We start from the raw sequence: 10,866 nt of genomic DNA, 5'->3' as shown, positions 1-10,866 counted from the left end.
AAGTGATACTTGGAAACCTTGACACACTTTCGCTAGACTAAGTGTTTTTTTCTATTACAAAGTTTAGCTATGGAGATGCGGGCAGTTTCCAAAGACACACAAGCAAAGAATGAAAAAATACACATAAAAAATCAATTACAAAATGCAACACAAAATTTCTTAAAAAAATGGATTAATTTCATGATAACAACAGATTGTAGTGACAAATTTGTGGTTTTTTATGGAAAATTCCATCACTAACTTAGTTTTAAGGATGTTCTTGCTTTTTATTTTACTTTTTTGTAGTTCGTCTCCCTCTCAAAAGTGTTTGGCAATCATAATATGCTTCTTTTCCTTTAAAGTGACCTTTCAATGCATGTTTTGTTCTAGCTCGTCCTCCAATATCTAACATGCTATAAATTAGCATAATTTTATTCACACTTGGAACATTTAATCATAGCTTTCAGAGACCGTAATTGTGAATAAGTTCACTACTTTAAATAAGATTCATCAAATTGGATCTATTTGGGTCTTAATTGCTATTATTGTTAAATCTTGGATTTTTAGTCACCATAGACAACCTAATCCCTCTTACAAAAAATGGTCTAATTGTTATATGAACCAAGGTCGATCAATTCATCTACTAATAATTAATTGAAGAAAACACCTATGTGACATCAAGTTTGATGAAAACGAAGGTGTAGAAAGAGTATTATATAAACATTTTGGGCTAGAGGATCTAATAAAAGTGCTTGATGTAATGATGCACAAATTTTAAGGAAGTGTTTATTGTTGTGACTGGGTGTAATTAGTCAAAGTCTAAGTTGCTTATCTGAATTCTAAACAATAAATGAAATTTGAGTAAAAGAATTAGAGAATAAAATCTACAATATCTCATAAACTGATTTGGAAGCAATTAATCTAGAAAGATAAGAAGAAACAAAAGTTGCAAAGGAATGGAAAAAATATCTCAGAATTCTAGAAAAGGCATCGAGCTCCATCATAAACACGTTCATAAATAGAGCATCATAGTTTTCTTGTTTTCTTCTTTGTTATTCTTCTATTTTTACACTGCATTGAAGGCTAAATTCTACTAGATTGTTTGTCTTGTGATTTCACAATGAATTATGAGGTTATGTGGCATGTCCTGATTTCATTATGTTATTTAATTGGAATTACTATTACCTTGCATTGTTTTAAACAATATCTTATTTGCTTAATTAAATAGGCAAAAGACTAAAATCTTATGAGTAAACACATGCAGAAAAATAAGACACTGAATGAATTAGTGGATGCATGTTTTATTAATTAGATTCTATTGAATTAATTGATGAAAGTTTGGTCAATTTGATCCTATTTGAAGATTGAATATATATATATATATATATATATATAAATTCACTACTGAATAAACTTGAGACAACTTGTTTTTTATATTCTTACTCTTGTCTTTTAATTTTATGTTCAAATTGTTGTTTAAAAGTCAGTCAAGTTCAAATAGGGGGTGAATTGATATTTAAATATTTTCGCAAATGTTATCTTTTCTCAAGAGACATAATTATTTCAACCGATTGTTTATTAAAAACAAAAGATTAAAATTTTAATAAAAAATCCTACTAGAAATATAAATCGATTGCTTCTGAAAAACAAGTGATTCAAATTTTGATAGAATCTATTAGAGTAAAAAGTACTTGATTCTTTATGAAAGCAATTGATTAAAATCAAAGCGCTTTTAACATAAAGCAGTAAGCACAGAAACAAAGAACACGTATATTTCTATACTGGTTCACTCTTTTTCAAGAGCTACATTCAGTTATCACTTCACACATAAATTGTTTTCACTGATCACACAAAATCTTGTACAAAGAACAACCATGAATAACAATCTTGAATCCTACAATATTAGTTTTATCCCTATAACATCTTGTTACATATTAGAACACCCAAAAATCCCTATTTAGCATAATAATTTAATCAAATACAAATAAATAAATAAAGATGGACCGAAACCACCCAACAGCAAACCAGAGAAACTCAAACTAGGTTTATGGTTATCCAACACAACCTTTAATCCTTCATAGAACAAGATGATGAAACAAGATCTCCAAGAATTCAGAAAAACTTCACAAGATTTATGTAAAACCACACAAGAATGTTTTCTCAAATTCAGATTCAAAAAAACTGTTTTTTTAATGTTCTAGAAACTTATTTATTGATTTTGACAAACAACTCATAAGATGCGGTCAAATTCACTCTTAATAAACTAACAATTGCATGCATTAAGTTCAAGCAAGTAATTCAAATTAAGAATTTAGGAAAATTTACTAAAAGCTCTCGCCACACATGTAACACTCAAAAGGATTTTTTTTTTAAACTTTGCTTAAGAACTAACCAGGAAAGAAGAACTTAAATCTTCAAGAGAAACTATTATAAGCACTCGATTGACATGTTTTGATTGCAAAAAAGAGTGTGTAAAATTTAGGACTACTTATAAGGAGTTTATGACACGTTTAAGGACTAAACAAAACTTAGAATATTTAGAAATTAAAATCTAAGTAACCATGTGAGAACTGGATTCAAACAAAGGCACAAAATAGATAAATATGTAGACAAAAAATCCTTAACATAACATCCATTCATGATAATTAGAACTAAAATTTGAATCAACCAAGAAGAAACATGGATTTAGCACGAAATTTTGAAATTAAGACACAAACATGCATATACAATACAAAATCAAACAAGGAATAAAAATGAGAAACAAATCTCTTAAAGCTTCCTTGCCTGACTCATGATGTCAAATGATGGGAGGACACTCCAAGCAGCATAAGAACTTAGAAAGTGTACTGGTATGGGCCAAAGGTTAACACCATAGCCTGACCCCCATAGCCGGGCAGAACGAATGACACACGTCCATATGGGCCAACCGATACCCTTGGTCCAAAAATGCTCAATCAAGGTCAGTAGAGTTAAACCATCATTAAGAACTAGGTAATACACCTCTAAACAAGGTCCACTTAACTAATTTGGCCCAACAAGGTAAGTCCATTAAAATAATATAAATAGCACACATTCCAAGAAGAAGGTATGTCATTAATTATTGTACTTTAACAACCGAGTCTCGAACACCCTTTATTGACTTGAGCGTCGGAGTGCCTTCTGCAGGTACCTTCCCATTCGGCATTCCCCAGGAGATTGAGTGATCAAGGGACCGAGACCCAAAGGAGTAGCAGGGAGACTGAAGAAGTAAGTTGAAGTGTAGGTCAACCGCCCGATAGGAAGAAGGAAGATGAAGCCTTTCAATAGTTCTCTAGGTCTCATCTCCCTAGCAGGAACATAAAGATTTCAAGAATTTTCTCTAAGTTTCTATTGAGAAACTCGACACTAAAAGGCCTTCACTTTCAAGGAAAGTTTCTTGGCGGTGAGCCTAGTATTGGACGACTTCAAAGAACAAGAAGACAGATAAAATGCATAGTCAAATGTCATTCAATTCAAAGTGAAGAATACAAGAGGCAAGTCGCTCTATTTATAGATGCTTGAGCCCTCTTTCACACCATGATCTGGAGAATGTGGAGCTAACTACATAAGTAGACGGAAAGCTTACTTTCAACGCCTATGCTTCTCTCCAAGTCCCATACACTCAAAACAAGGTATTTTCTTGTGTTTATAAGTGATTTATGTGGTTAACCTAGTGTATGGTTGTGAGGCTATAATTGGTCATGTGTTGACTCTTAAATTAGGGTTTTGACTTCCTTAATGAGGATAGTTGAAGGTTGACTCACATACTAGGGTTTTGACCTCCCTCTCAAATCTTAATTGTGGCCCAAATGTAGCACAATTATACTTCTACTTTTCACATAAGAAAATTAATATTCTTATAAAAAGTATTTTACTCATATTTAGAGTTTTATAAGGCTATGAAAAAAGAGTTATAATAATTCACATTTCATAGAAAGAAAGTCTTCTAAGGTCCTTCTTCCTCTTCCAATCTCCTAGTCATGGCCTTGGTCAGAGGCCCAATGTGTGGTCTTTTAGACGGCCCTCCATCACATATGTTCTATTGAAGTAGCATCTAATAAGCTTTTCAAACACATCTCTCTCAAGAGAAAACAACGTCAAAGTTTGTCTGTTAAGTTTTTCAAGACAAGGATTTGTGAAAAGGTTTTGAAAATCTTCAAACACAATTCAACCATCTCTTATTGTGGCTTTGGTTTATTTTACATTTAATCAGTTGGTCAATTAACCTTTTCATGCTCGCATTAGAGAATTGGATGTAGCTCAAGTTAGAAGTGAACCAGTATAAAAAGCTTATGAAATTTCTTTTCAATTTTGTAAAATCTTTATATGACTTTATGAATTAGTATCAAAACCAAAGTCATGAGTTTGATTCCCAATTGGGAAATTGTTAAGGGGGACATTGTTGCAGGTTGCAAAATTGTCTTATGATTTAAGCCAAATGAGCCAAGTCACAATCAAAGAGTTTGATTCCTAGTAGAATAATTACTAGTGTGGAGATTATTGCAGGTGACCTCAGTTGTGGTGTAACATAGGTCAGATGGGACAAGTCAAAATCAAAACGTGATGCTTGAATTGCTACAATCTTAAGTTAAAAGAATTACGTCCTAATTATTAGTTATAGATTTTGACTTAATGGTAATCGTTTCATCTAACAAAATTTGCATTGTAAAATTTTATTTCCTTTTGAACCTTAGTGTCTAAGTTCAAGAGGGGAGGGGTGAATTGAGCTTATAAAATTTTCGCAAGATCACACAATTTTCAGTATACCAGAGACAAAAAGAACAGATTGATTTTACATGAAACAGATTGATTCTTCAGAGCAGTCTAGCACAATTTGACTTTGTTCAAATTAAAATTGTAATCAGCAGAGAGCTATAACAGAATCAGATTAATTTGATTTTATGAGTATGAAGAATACAGCTATGCCAAGAAATCAATCAACTTCATTCAACACAAGGTTTTAATGAGAATGAATCTTCCTCAGGTTTTAATGAATAGACAATGTGTTTTTCAAATCAATTAAAACAGCATATACAACTGCCTAGTTTGAGATTAGAAAGCTTTAACAAATCAGGAAGAACAGTTCTTATTTAAACCCAGAATTAACAGATTCAATTTCAAAAGAACAGATTTAGTTCTTGACAAAATTAAGCAAAACCAGAAATGAGTGCAGGGATGAGAAGAAAAGGCACACAAGTTTTTATACTGGTTCACTCATACAGAGCTACATCCAGTCTCACCTTACCCCAAGGTGGAATCCACTAAAAACAATACCAATTACTTACAAACTCAGCAGTTCTTGAACACTACAAGAACAACACCAACAATGCTGAAAAACCCTATTTCAGCACACCTTGCACTCCAAGAAACCCTATCAAGGAGTGACTAACACTTACACCTTTACAAAACAGAATAAAGGAAAGATTACACCTGAAAAGAAGATGCAAGAACTCAAAACCAGTAGTTCAATTTGCTGCAGAACTGCACCAGCACCTTCACCAAGATCAAAGGTTTCCTAGAACAAGCACACTCTAAAATCTCTTTGGAAAACCTTTCAAAAATCTTTCAATCCTTCTTCTCACATGGAAAATGTTTGATCTCTGTCAAAAACGTAATTGCTCAACTCTCTCTCATGTGAGATAGACTTTTCTTTAAATAGAAAACAATTTCTAACTTCTTTTCAAAAAATAGTTGAAAAGCAGTTATGAAGACAACAGATTCATTTTTGAACTTAACAGATTTATTTTGTGAAAACCGCCAACTCAGCTAACTGAAATAACTGTCTGAGTTGTACTTTTGGTGTCCTAACTAACTTGTGAAAAACCTTTCAACTGATCAAAGGGCAAACCGATTCTTTCACAGTGAAACAGATTAAATGAAGGCAAATAGGCCAGCTCAACTTTAACTGAAATAACGAACTAAGCTTTGCCTGTGGTCTCTAACAGAACTTTTAGAAAAGCCTTTTAACAGAGAAGAAATAAACAGATTCTTTCTCCATAAAACAGATTTATTTGTGTACTGATTTAAAACTTTTAAAAACATTTTAAAAAGCTTTTCAAAACCCATTTAACCACATCATGTGCTTGATCTAGACTTGGTTAGGCACCTAGGATAGGTCACATAGCAAAAGGCAATCATACACAATTACAAGCCTAATTACAAATGAATCTAAAAACCTATTACAATCTTCAAAGCACTCAAGCCATTTTCTTCATCAAACACACATCAAGCCTTGGTAGGGAAGAAGCTTCCTCCAGCTTCAACAATCTCCCCCTGTTTGATGGAGACAAATTCCCTTTGCTTTGCACAGCTTTGAAGAAAGATCATGACCAAACCTGTACAGAACTATATACAAAAAAAAAAACACAGGTGTCAAGGCAGAACAAACAGATTTAGAATTGATGTACCTGCAGATTTAACATCTGAATCATATCAGCAACCTCTGTGAATATCATCTGCAGAACCTGTACCAGGCTATTCTTCTCCCCCTTTGGATTCATCAAACAGAATGGGAGCATAGGATACCAAAGAACAATAATAGCCATACATAACAGTTCAAATAAAACCAACATAGAGGTTCATTACAAACCACAAAACAGCTAAAAACCAGTGCAAAATAAAAAAACAATACAGCTTAATCCCAAATTGTTCAACAACATATAAAAGATAAAGACTTAGAAATAGGATCACTTGTTGTTGTAGTAGAGCTCAGCTAGCTGCACTTGAACTCCTTCAAGTTGGTCATCCAAGTGTTGAAACCTGGCGTAAGTCATCTCATAGTGTGCCTTCTGCTCATCTGTGAGTATGTCCAGCCTGCTTAGCACCTGTCTTTCAAACATAGACAGAGGTTCACCTCTGTACTCAGGTGCCTCATATGCAACTATTGCATTCTGACTCGTAGCAGCAACATCTTCATGTTCAGCAGAATGTACTGGTGATTCATCCATGTGTTGCACACCATCAGCATTTGCTTCTTCTTCATTTCCTTGAGGAGCAGCTTCTTGCTCAGCCCTCTGTCCAGCATTTCTTCTAAAAACCCAGCCATCTTCATCCTTATAGAATCCCATTTTCATGAGTGTGGAGTTATCTATTTCACTTGCAGCTTTAATAGAGTCATTCCTTTCATTGGTAGTGTCCACTTTAAAATGATCAATTAGTTTTGACACAAATATTGCATAGGGAAGACGATAATCAGGTAGCCTTGCAGATTTCAGCATATGTTCAACCATAGTACTTACCCAATTTACCTTAAGCTGGTTCATGATGCAGTACAACAGTATCAAATCTTCCTCATGAAGTACAACATGATTACTTCCTCTACGGGTAAGCTGCCAAACAATTATATGAGCTAAGAGTCTAGGAATTAGAGTTAGGCTACCTGCGTGATACCTAGCTACTGGTGCAGTGGGATTCCACACAGAGCTTCTATAAAATTGCAATTTGTTGAATCCTTGAATTCCAGCAGTGTTCCCTTTGCTCACTTTCAGTCCTGAATATTTGATTCCACCCACACTGCTCCAGATTTTCCTAGTGATCTTCAGCTTCACTCCTTTCACATGAGAAACCAGATTTTTACCATCTTGTTCAAGGTTGCAGTAAAACACCTTCACAAGATCTGGATAAACATTTCCATTCATCTCCAGAAATCCTTTCAGCTTTTGATGCTTGAGTAAGTCTTTGGCTTCTATCAGATTCTCCTCTCTCAGCCATGAGAACTCAAGCAGCTTGGGTACATTGATTTGCTTTCTGTCAGTCTCATGTATGAACCTTGTCATTGCCTCTGAATCTCCAGCAAACCAATTTTCCAGGATGCCTTGGCTGCTTTGAGATTGCTCCTTGGATTTCTTCTTTCTATGTGAAGAGGATGCCATGCTTAATCTGTTTTTCCCTGCACCAGTATATTAACATACAATTCTAGAAAAAAAACATTACAGATTATTACTCAAAACAGAAGCAAAACCTGTGGTGAAGCAATGTGCACCTGGACAGCTTATAGTACAAGTGAGAAGGTGTGAAAGACGAGCTAAATTGTGCTAGGTTTATATAGGATTATTAAACCAAAATTGAAAAACACAAATTTTAATTCAGGGCAATGTGATCAGATTTTGGAAATAAAGAATTTTGAAGAGAAATCAAATCCCACAGATATGCTACAGATTTTATTCCAATGGTGCAGCAGGTTCAGGTGTGGATTCACGTAAGAATATCTTGGAACCTGATTTTGGTACATCAAATCTGTTGCATCTACACAAAATCCAATTAGTTAGGATACCCACACATTAATTTGCATGGATCTGCTGGTCAATAACCGTAAAAGCAGTCAACAATAAAGTGAGAGAGAGAAAAAATAAATCTTTCTCTTTCCTAGTCACAGCTGTGATTTCTGAAACAGGGAACGCAATATGTTAAAACATAAAACAACAGATTGAAATTTTCACTGCAGAGGACAATTTAAGCTAATAATACCCAATTCATTTAGAAGAAAGTGAAACATGTCATTAGCAAGTGGTTTAGTGAATAGATCAGTCAGTTGAAATTCAGTACCAATGAATTGTATATCACATGTTCCATTAGCTATATGTTCTCTTAGAAAGTGATGTCTAATTTCAATGTGTTTAGTCCTTGAGTGCATGACAGGATTCTTAGATAGATTTATGGCACTAGTATTATCACAATTTATAGGTATGTTATTTAACAGAATTCCAAAATCACTTAGCTGCTGCCTTAGCCATAAGGTTTGAGCACAACAACTTCCAGCAGCTATGTATTCTGCTTCTGCTGTGGAGAGAGCAACACAAGCTTGCTTCTTGCAATGCCAAGAGATTAGACTTGATCCAAGCATGTGACAAGTCCCACTTGTGCTCTTCCTATCAACTTTGCAGCCTGCAAAATCAGAATCTGAAAAACCAATCAAATTTAAAGATACCTTGTTAGGATACCACAATCCAACATCCTTAGATCCTTGCAAATATTTCAGAATTCTCTTTGTTGCATTGTAGTGTGATTCCTTTGGATCAGATTGATATCTAGCACATAAGCATACAGCAAACATAATATCAGGCCTGCTAGCAGTTAGATATAATAAGGAACCAATTAATCCCCTATACTTCGTTTGATCCACTGATTTTCCTGCAGCATCTTGATCCAGCTGACAACTTGTTGAAATAGGAGTGTTGATTGCTTTGCATTGATTCATATCAAACTTCTTGAGCAGTTCCTTGCAGTATTTTTCTTGGCTTATGAAAATTCCATCCTTGAGTTGCTTAACTTGTAGTCCAAGGAAGAAATTCATTTCTCCTAACATTGACATCTCAAACTCACTTTTCATGGTTTTCACAAAGTCTTCACACATCTCTTCATTTGTGGATCCAAAGATAATATCATCTACATAGACTTGCACAAGTATGATATCTTCACTTTTCTTCTTTAGAAAGAGAGTTTTATCTGAATTGCCACGGCTATAACCTTGGGAAAGCAGAAATTCACTTAGCCTTTCATACCATTGCCTAGGTGCTTGCTTCAATCCATATAAGGCCTTCTTAAGCATGTACACATGTTCTAGATTTTTGTGATCTTCAAACCCTGGAGGCTGAGATACAAACACCTCTTCATTGATGTAGCCATTTAGAAATGCACTCTTGACATCCATTTGAAACAGCTTGAAACCTTGTATGCTGGAAAATGCTAGAAGTAGTCTGACAGCTTCAAGACGTGCTACTGGAGCATAGGTTTCACCAAAATCAATGCCTTCTTCTTGGTTATACCCTTTAGCAACCAGTCTTGCTTTATTTCTAGTGATAGCTCCATGTTCATCCATCTTGTTCCTGTACACCCACTTGGTTCCTATGATGTTCATCTCATGCTTTCTTGGAACCAAAGTCCACACTTTATTGTATTCAAACTGGTTCAGCTCTTCCTGCATTGTTGTTATCCAATTGTTGTCTTGCAGTGCTTCTTCCAGGCTTTTAGGCTCAATCTGTGACACAAAAGCTACTGTTCTGCAGAAGTTGTTGAGTGAATTCCATGTTGAGACTCCTTTCTCAATTTTACCAATTACATTGTCAAGAGTGAGATGCTTTGGTGTCTTCCATTCTTTAGGCAGTCCTGCATTCACAGTAGATTCTTTGACAGAATTTGGATTAGTAGCATCAAGCTCACTAGATTGATTCTGTTGCATAATTGTTCTTAAATCGTCCATACCAGATTCATCCAGAACAGATTTGGGCACAGAAAAATCTGTTTCATCAAATACAACATGTATAGATTCTTCAACTGCAAGCAATCTTTTATTATACACTCTATAAGCATGACCATTTATAGCATATCCAATATGTATTCCTTCATCTGATTTAGGATCAAATTTCCCCATATTATCTTTACCATTATTTAAGACAAAGCATTTGCAGCCAAACACTCTAAGATGACTAATGCTAGGTTTCCTACCCTTATACAATTCATAGGGAGTTTTCTTAAGAAATGGTCTAATTAATGTTCTGTTAAGCACATAAGAAGCAGTGTATACAGCATCAGCCCAAAAATATTTAGGTAAACCAGATTCACTTAGCATAGTCCTAGCTAATTCTTCTAGTGATCTATTCTTTCTTTCAACAACACCATTTTGTAGGGGTGTCCTAGGAGCAGAAAACTATGTATGATCTCATGTTTTTCACAATATTTATCAAACTTTGCATTTTGAAATTCTCCCCCATGATCACTACGAATCTGTTTTATCCTATTTTCATTTTCATTATGCAGAACCTTAGCAAGTTTCTTAAAGGCTTTATATGCATCATTTTTAGAAGCAAGAAACAAAGTCCATGTATATCTTGAAAAATCATCAACAATCACCAAAGCATAGTAATTTCCAGC

At 34.5% G+C, this 10,866-nt stretch overlaps 1 pseudogene; it reads right to left on the bottom strand.

The window, feature by feature from the left end:
* Positions 1-8,431: 8,431 nt before the first annotated feature.
* On the bottom strand, positions 8,432-10,206 carry LOC150027461 (secreted RxLR effector protein 161 pseudogene; annotated as a pseudogene).
* Between the last annotated feature and the right edge of the window lie 660 nt (positions 10,207-10,866).

Source organism: Phaseolus vulgaris, chromosome 5 (assembly GCF_051622355.1).
Source record: "Phaseolus vulgaris cultivar YP4 chromosome 5, ASM5162235v1, whole genome shotgun sequence".
NCBI lineage: Eukaryota > Viridiplantae > Streptophyta > Magnoliopsida > Fabales > Fabaceae > Phaseolus > Phaseolus vulgaris.
This window is presented reverse-complemented; position numbering and strand designations above follow the sequence as displayed.